The sequence below is a fragment of the Canis lupus genome, chromosome 16 (genome assembly GCF_003254725.2).
Source record: "Canis lupus dingo isolate Sandy chromosome 16, ASM325472v2, whole genome shotgun sequence".
NCBI classification, from domain to species: Eukaryota; Metazoa; Chordata; class Mammalia; order Carnivora; family Canidae; genus Canis; species Canis lupus.
Genome location: NC_064258.1, coordinates 2,300,964 through 2,310,000, shown reverse-complemented (window position 1 = coordinate 2,310,000; position 9,037 = coordinate 2,300,964). Strand labels below are relative to the sequence as shown.

The 9,037-nt window shown below is 39.5% G+C and overlaps 1 protein-coding gene and 1 long non-coding RNA gene across 5 annotated transcripts in view; one reads left to right on the top strand and one right to left on the bottom strand.

Annotated features, from left to right (window-relative positions):
- Nucleotides 1-5,621, bottom strand: part of LOC112651055 (uncharacterized) — a 5,873-nt gene extending 252 nt beyond the window's left edge. Inside the window, exons 1-4 of the long non-coding RNA XR_003130574.3 lie at nt 4,427-5,621; nt 4,002-4,167; nt 1,023-1,504; nt 1-144 (exon numbers count right to left, since the gene is read on the bottom strand). The exon at nt 1-144 is cut by the window's left edge and continues 252 nt beyond it. This is a non-coding gene — a long non-coding RNA (uncharacterized LOC112651055). The remainder of the gene's footprint in view (nt 145-1,022; nt 1,505-4,001; nt 4,168-4,426) is intronic.
- CNTNAP2 (contactin associated protein 2) overlaps nt 1-9,037 on the top strand; it is a 1,981,926-nt gene that overhangs the window by 1,798,956 nt on the left and 173,933 nt on the right. The window lies entirely within an intron of this gene.

The following is a 9,037-nucleotide window of genomic DNA, read 5'->3' as shown; positions in this document are numbered from 1 at the left end:
CTGCCGGACGCATCCACATTCTTCCAGGAAAGTCAAACAGCTTGCACCAGGATCCAGGCCCAGGAGAGGGACAAAGGGAGGAGCCCCATTGGAGCTGGGAGTCTCTTTCTAAACAGCTCATCCCTAACTCCCTGACTTACGTTCCTAAAAGAAAAAAAAAATGTTAAGCATGAGTACCAATTTATATATCTTCATTTACATATTCCTTTTAAATTTGTGTGCATGTACTACTGAATTAATGGGCATCATAAAATATGCATAAAAGGAAAAATTATTCTTTTACACGAAAAACTTACCATAAATTCACTTCAAATAGCATTGACTTGTACTAGCACTAGAAATGTGTATCCCTGACCAAAAATATATTTTTAAAACAATTTGGGTCTAGCTTTTATTTTGACATTTATCAGAATTTCTTGATGTAGAACTCAGTTTTTCTAGAATTCTTCCCTGATTGTTTCAGAGTATTTATCCACATATGGATGATTACTTGAAAAAAAAAAAAAAAAAACCAATGCAAGACGTTTGGTGTATTGTATAATCCTGAAACTGTATGTTAAAACAAAGACAAAGTAGAGAGCCTTTAAAAAGCCTGCAGCAATACAGGGAAAAAAAAAAAAAGGTCACCCAACAAGAATAATTTTCTCTAGAACAATTCCTTTAAGTCCCAGAAACAAAGCCAAAATGTCAATCCATTCTTTTTAACATTTTTCACAGCAAAACAACAGCCAATGTACAAAATAAAGCATTGGAGTTCAAGCAATCTAAGCTACTGCCGGTGACAGAGCATGTCTCATTCAGAGCAAAGATATATTTTTCTGATCGCAGCAGTAACTCTCACATACAAAAAGAAAAATTAAATTACATTAAAAGAAAGCATTTCGGCCATCCTGACTGGAGCCCTCTGACAGGTCCTCGCATTCCATCAGCTAATTATATGCTGTGTGGCCAAGCCAGCTGCCTCTTGAAACCGAATCTAATGGAAAGAGGAGGAGCTTAGCAAAGCAGCTTAAACATCTCACCTGAAAAGCTCATTTAAAACCAGGATGCGTGTCAGTCATGTTTCAGGTTTCCCTCCGTCCTGCGCAGTAGAGATTAGTCCTTCAGGTTGCACTTGTGTGGTCATCCCTTGAGATTTCCCTGAAGCTCTGGAAAAGCTAAAGGTTATTTGCAGCAGAGCCATTGGAGCCTGAACCCACGTATCCTTTTCCTGCAAAAATCTCAACCTGACAGAAACTGTAAAATGAGACTCCTGACTTCCATATTAAGGGAACAATGTTGAATTGGCTGATAAGCTTGATAGTAGTTGGGTTGGAAAGGGGTTGACCCAAGACTGTAGCAACCAAGGCTGTAGTCTGCTGCTCAAAGCCACCACCCCTTCCGTTGGATTGTTTTGGGTTTGGGTTTGGGTTTGGTTATTTTTTTCTTTTGAAATCTTGGGTTAGAGCTGGGCAGCGTATTGCAATTTGTCTTTGATGTGATAAGTTTGGCAATGGAACATTACCTAAGAAGTAAAAAAAAAAAAAATTAAATTAAAATTTTTAAAAATCTGTGAGAGTTATCTTATAAAGGCTTTAAATCATCAGATATCTAAGGTGGATTATTCATCGCCTTACATGCCTTACAGTGACTCCTTCTCCAGGCTCTTCAAGATTCTTCCTCGTGGTTGAGGTAGACAGTGTCTGCCACAGCCCTTTAAAATCTCCATTTTATAAAATACCTGCATTCCTACTCTACAGCTGTGAAGATCGTGACCACAAATGTCCTCCCCAAGTGGCATCACACTATAATAGGTCACTGAGGACATTTTGTTCTTCTGGATACTCCTTGGGCCCACCTATATATGAATGTGCAGTGGTCGTCTCTTCCGATATGTCCTTGCTAAGCAACAGAATTTTCATGAGAACATTCTGACCCTCCCCTTGTCTTAGAAGATGTCAAGGTACTTATTCAAGGTACTAGTTAGAAAATGTGACCTTCAAATCACTGCTGCTTAGTGCTTAGCAGAAGCTCAATTGAGAGAAGACCTATTGGGTTTGGGCTGACGGCCATGCAATTCACACACTGCCCTTGAAAAACATTGGTCGCCTGGCAGCCCTAACTTCTTAAAAATATTAATATTTGAACCTCATCTAGAACTTAGTGCGATATGGGTGCTCTGAGGATACAAGGAGGCCATTGAGGATGGATGGAATGGGGTAAGCAGCAATGAGAAGAATAGAAGGAAACAGGAGAGGGGTTTGGGAATGGGGAAAAGACACCCAGATTATGTAGGGTGTGGTGGGTCATGGCAAGGGCCTGGCTTTTGCTCAGAGGGAAGTGACATGATATGACATGCATTATAAAATGATCACTCTAGCCAAATTATCTCCTCTTTCCATTGCATCACTTAAAATAAACCCAAAACTCAAAACAGGGGACAATTTCCAAGCTATTACTCAAATGTCTGATGGAAAGAAAGCTAAGATCCTAAATGCCAGGACCTCCCCTGTGTCATCTCCCTAGATTCCAGAAAGACATATTTCAGACAAGTTTTTTGCAGTCCTCCTTCACTTGGGCATGTCCAAAAGTCATTCCCAGAAATTCTAATTGAATGGTTTGTGCAGAATATAAGCAGCTGTGTGGTCTGGCTTCCAGGACAATCCTAACCTGCATAGAGAAATAGCCACTCCAGAGACTGGCAAAAAACAGCTGACAGTGGGCAAGTGCTTTTATTTTTTTCCCTTTGTGCACACTGTGGCTGTGCTGTCCAGGGTGGCGGCCACTAGCTACATGTGGCTATTGAGCACTTGAACTAGGACTGGTTCGAAAAGAGATATGCCATCAGCATAAACCGCTCAGTGGATTTTGAAGACTTAGGGTGAAAAAATAGATGTAAAATGTCTCAATAGTTTCTATATAGATTACATGTTGAAAGAATAATATTTTGGATATACTAAATTAAATATAGTATGTTATGAGAATTAATTCAGTTTTTTTTACTTTTTTAATATAGCTATAAGAGAATTTAAAACTACAAGTGTGGCTCACACTCTATTTCTATTGGACAGTGCTGACCTGGCGCTTTTCAAAGACTCCTGTTGCATTGGAACCATAGCTCTCTGTCTCCCAAACTTTCAGAACACACCTAACATGGTACCACTCTCCAGAGTAATATTTTTTTTTAAGAAAAACTAAATTGCTTTTTTAGATCTTTCTTCCAGGTAAAGTCTGAGTAGAAAGCATTAAAAGATGGCACAGCATAGTAGTTAATAGTAAGAATTTGCTAGATGTGTAAACGTAGGCAAGTTACTTACCTTCTCCGAGTTTCTGTTCCCTTCCTGTAAAAATCTCAATAACATACACCTCGAGATGTCGGAAAGCTAAATAACATAGCTCCTAACTCTCCGTGAGTGGTAAACCCTGTTATAATTGGCGTTGAGCTTTAGAGAAAGTGGGGAGGTGCCCTGGGCTCAGGTGATGTGATTCTGTGTAAGCAGTGATACCCCAATTCCCACATCAACAGGGGTGCAGAAACCCACCATCTTCCTAACCACCCCTGAGCTGTCTTCACGTTGTACCTCGAAATGTCCGAATTCTATTCAAACATCAGAATAAAAAAACAAGTACAAAGTGACTATTGTCCGGAAAGAGTATTTTGGATGATTGGATTGGGTTGCCTTGTGCTTTCACTAAATATCACGACTAAAGAGAACAGTTTTTGACAGTTCTTTGCTACGACAGTGAGACAGAGACAGCCCAAAGTCTTAAAACACCTACTGCTCCAGTTAACCTGAGTGCTTGTGAGGGTTTGCTTTTCTCACGGTTTATGTCTTCCTGCGTTATGGTCCCATAACCATCATCTATTAATAGTCATCAGCCTCGAAAGTTTAATTTTCATGCCATTTCTTCCAACTGCCAAATGCAACAATCTTTTTTTTTTTTTTGACCTTCTGACTGAATTCATTAAAACAGTTTGTCTTCAGATATTTTCTTTTTTTCATTGACATGGAAAGACTCACATGGTTGGTTCCTCTAATTTTCAGGAGGCAACCAGTTAAGCTGAAGCTGGTTTCACATGCAGCTAGGCTCCCTCCTCTCCTCCAGCAGGCCAGCTCCAATTAGAATGAAATCAGGAATGGGCGGGCAGCGCGTGTTTGGAAACACCATCCATGGTCACCGTGATTTCTAAACTCAGAGGCACCGTTAGAACAGGGCTATGTTTGTAAGCATTCCATTAGAGTGGGGACGATTGAAAAATGAAAAATGAGAATGAAATGATTATTTCGTGTCTTCCCCCAAACTATGGAACAGAAGAGATGGCGATAGGGAGAGAAACATAATAGTTTTAAAAAGTGATATATGCGGATCTTGAGCTATGCTCCTGGAGGAGAATGTTACAAGCAGAGAAAGCAAATGAGTACATTGGGAATAGGGACAATCTTACCTCCTGAGCCACAGTCCTCTACACCAGGCACAAATACCAGAAACCCGTGTCCTCAGACTGTCTTTCTTTGAACAATTGGCCAGGGTGCTGGATGTAGCATAGTCTTTTAGAGAATCCTTGACCTTGAGGAGTCACGGAAATTCACATGCAGTGATCCCTCCCCTGCATGACCCCTGTCCCTCTACCTGGGGTCACGTTTGCAGTTCCATGCGTGTCAAAACAAGTCATGAACAAACAGGCAAACTGGGTCTCAGCACATCAAACGCAACACATGGGTCTTTCTGGAGACCCGTTCTTAGGTGCTCCTCACTTGAAAGTGTTGTTTTCACTGAAGTAGAAGGAAAAGAGGCCCCAGCAAACACCCTAGAAGGTTCATTTCCCCTGACAGATTACAAGCATAAATGTGAAGATTTCAAGAGCATCCTCGCCGTAAAGTGGGCACAGAGTTCAGTCATTCAAGGCCGTGTGGAGTAATTCAGTGAAAAGGTACCAAATTCATTCTTTTTCTTCTTCTCCTTCTTCTTCTAATTTTTACTTCTTTCTCTTTTCGTCCTTCTTCTGCCAAAAAGCAAAGTATGAATAATTTTTATGATAATCTCATTCTCAGGAATTCTGGATAATTCATACTCCCAGACTTATTTTTGCCAAGGTGTACTGATAGCTAATTATTTCTTGGTTTCTTTGAGGTGAATCTTTGCTTTTTACCCCCTGTTTTATCTTCTTTGAAGAAACTACCCTAGAAAGTTATGGATGGTAATAGAAATATATTACCAGCATGTCTTTTGTTTTCTTCCAGGGGAGGTGGTTGGGGCTCTCACTCTGGAAAAAATAGGAAGATGGCCAAAATAGTCCATAATACCATCAATTCATTCATTAATTCAATGAGTATACATTAAATACCTAGTAAACTGCAGGAAATCTGCTGGACTCTGGAGACACAAAATCAATAAAATATAGTGTTTGCCTTCAAGGAATTCTTGGCCTTTGGTATATGCATATGCAAACTCCCAATTGTAGTTTAAGCTTTTGGAATTACTATATTTTGAATTTGTTTCACAAAAGAATGAATGTTTAAATCTAGTTCTCACAGCAACAAGTAATAACCAGTGGGGGAAAAGAAAAGAAAAAAGGCAGGTGGGTGGTTACTGCCAAACCAGAGAGGCAACTCAGTGCAGAGGGAGGAAGGTGGATGGCCTTTAGCTCGCCCACTTCCTGGACTCTGTATGACATCACAAATACTGTATGATATCACTAAGCATCTTTTTTTTTTTTTCTCAAAAAGCATGGCATCATCTACTTTCTTAACATCCAAAAACCCTGTGAGGCCTCAAGTAACTTTATGGGGATATAACCTAGTTCTTGAGTCGCATAAAGTAAAATGCAATTAGCTCCAGTACTTCATATATTCTTTCCCCATTCAAGAAAGCAACCCCAGATGAGTTTTTTTAAATTACTCTGTTTATTTAATGTAATTACTCACATGAGTCCACCTTCCACTTGATGAGTGGCACTCCAACTATGATGGTCAACCCACATTAAAGCCACCTGTACAGTGTGGCATAGTCTCCAAAGAGGCAGCACATTTGAGGATGATCTGTGTTGATTGAAGGAACAGGTCAGAGCTAGATTAGAACATGTCCATGCATCTCAAGGTTTACTTAACCCACTGGATAAAGGAGTCACGTGGACAAAATGGGTAAGATAAGTAGCAATAATAAGCAAAGTCATAATCTGTGGTGCCATCTACCTTTCTTGGTCAAGGAAAATAACTTATGTCAAAAGATATGTACTATTGGGGTGTCTCAGTGGCTCAGTCAGTTAAGTATCTGCCTTTGACTCAGGTCAAGATCCTGGGATCCTAGGATCTGGCCTCAGTGGGTTCCATACTCAGTGGTGGGGTCTGCTTTTCCCTCCCCATCTACTCCTCACCCCCATTCATTCTCTCTCTCTCTCTCCCTCTTTCAAATAAATAAATAAATAAATAAATAAATAAATAAATAAATCTTTTTTAAAAGGTTATATCCCTTTTTTATTGCAATGTTTAGCAAATGGAAATGGCTCTGAATTTTAGGAACTACATGTCAATGTCTCAAATCCATGATTTGTTGTTGTTGTTGTTGCTGCTGTTGTTTACTCAATAGAAATCACCTTAATATAACAAAAGTTTATCATAAGTAATTGGGCTGATTGTTCTTTTCGATTAACCTGTTAGCTGGTAGAAAAAATAGAATTTTATCACTTAAGGAGTCAATTGTGTTTTTATGTTTGTGAGTAGTAAACAATCAGTGGTTACTTGGTAACTAATTTCCTTTTAAAATTTCCAAAGAAGAAAACTGGCAAACAAATCTTTTGTAGAATTCTGTGAAAACAGCTAGAACTTGCTTAAGTGTGGCTGGCAGAGAGGAAAGAGCATAGACTCTGAAGTCCAGAAAATCTGTATTTGACTGTCCCCTCCTGATTAGTGGGATAACTCTGGGCAAATTATTCCCCTAAGCCTCAGTTCCCTTATCTGTAAAAATAGGGATGATAACATCTATGTCGAAAGTGTTGCTGTTGAATAATTTATTAAATAGGATAATATATGAAAATTGCGTATTGTGACTGACACATAGCAGGAACCCCAGAGAAGCTCATTTCCTTATGGCGTGTAAATATGTATCTGGCTCAAGTCAAAAGTGCACTCACTGAATCAACAAACTTTCCGTGAGTGCCTCTCCCTATTAGATCCTGGGGCTACCAGGATCACATAAGGGAATGAAAAGCAGCACTTGTCCTCAAGAGCCCTCAGAGTCCAGAATTCTATTTGGCTTGTCAAATCAGCGGAGCAAGCAAGAAAATTTGGGACATTTAGTGTTAAGTGAAGGACAAAGAAGAGACAACTTGCTACTTATCAACAGAATGAAGCGAAACCGCCTAGTATCTTGCAAAAGGCATAAAATATGTAATTAAATAATTTTATAAATAAATAACCAAGCAAACAATGTGATTCCTAAAGGCAAGGGCTTCGTAACGGACTCTGAAGTTAGCAGAGCAGAGGTGAAATGAAACGGGTGACTGGGTGACAACTTTATCCACTAATGCTCATCAAGCAAGTGACCAGTGTGGCCAAATAAGTTCCAGCTTACTAAGCCAATAAAAAGAAGAAAAAGCAGTCAAGGGGCAGCCTGGGTGGCTCAGTCAGTTAAGTGTCTGCCTTTGGCTCAGGTCACAATCCCAGGATCATGGGCTCTAGCCCCGCATCAGGCTCCCTGCTCAGCGGGGAGCTTGATTCTCCCTTTGTCTCTACCTGCCACTCCCCCTGCTTGTGCTGGCTCTCTCCCTCTGTCAAATAAATAAATAAAATCTTTAACAAAAAAAAAAAGGAAAAGAAATAAAAATTAAGACCATCTGTTCAGTTGTAAATCAATCGGTGCTTTTAGATGTATTATTCTAAATGGATCTTATAACACTTTGATTAATGAACTGTTGTTGTAATTAATGACAATGGCTAAGTTGATGGAATGCCACCGCTCTCAAGAAGCCCACTTTACAAAGGGAATGAAACCGAGAAATGTCAACTGAGAAAGGTCAGGGCGAACCAACCAGATGAATATAGTGTTGGTATTAAAAAACAAAATTCAAATTCAGTTGAGCTCAATTCAATAAATATTCATTGTGTTTCTGCTGAAGGCCAAGGGCCTGGCTAAGGTTACTCTTACCCTCAGAAGCCCACATTTTAGTGAACTGCCAGATGCATAAACAAGGCTTTCAATTTCCAACCACCTCGCCCCTCTCTCTCCTCCTCCCTTTCCAGTATGAAAGAGGTGGGCCCGCTATGCTGGGCTGCTGCTTTTAAGAAAAAACTTTCTACATAGAAATATATATATGCACGTGTCTACATGTAGCCTCACAGTGGCTTTCAAAATGATGTGTGTGCATACAAATATGTGTGTCTGGGTATATATTTTTCCAGAAATGGGAACATCATGGGATAATAGGATTATGTTAATGTTTATTTCCTCACTTCAGCTTGCTTTTAAACAGTTCAGGCAAATTGAACATCAATAAAAAATAAATTAAATAAATAAATAAATAGTTCAGGAATTAGTATATAGTATACACTATCTATACTTCATATATACGTGAAGAAGCCTATATATCTATATATATATAAACACACAAAAATTATGGTGAAGAAGCATATACATATATATATGCATATATATATAAACACAGAGAGAGCAATATAGTGAAATGTTAAAAGAGAATCTGGATATGGAGGATATGGTTCTTGGTGCTAGACTTGCCACTCTTCTGTAAATCTGAAATGCTTTCAAAGTGGACTGCTCTCCCAAAACTTTTAAGGTGAAGTGACTCGAGACCCTCTGTAGCCTCTGTCCTGCCCTCTTTCCCAGCAGCAGGTCCTGGGCACCTGTCACCCCACATTTCACACCAAGTTCTACCCAACAACCTACAGCAGCAGCTCTCCGTCCCGGCCGCCCACTGCAGAAATCCGAGAAAACAGTGAAATATGCCAACAGGCTGACCTTTTCCCAGACTGGTTAAATCAGTTTTTCTGAGAGTTTGCCTTAGGTATTAAAAAAATAATAATTAATTAATTTAAAAAAAAAA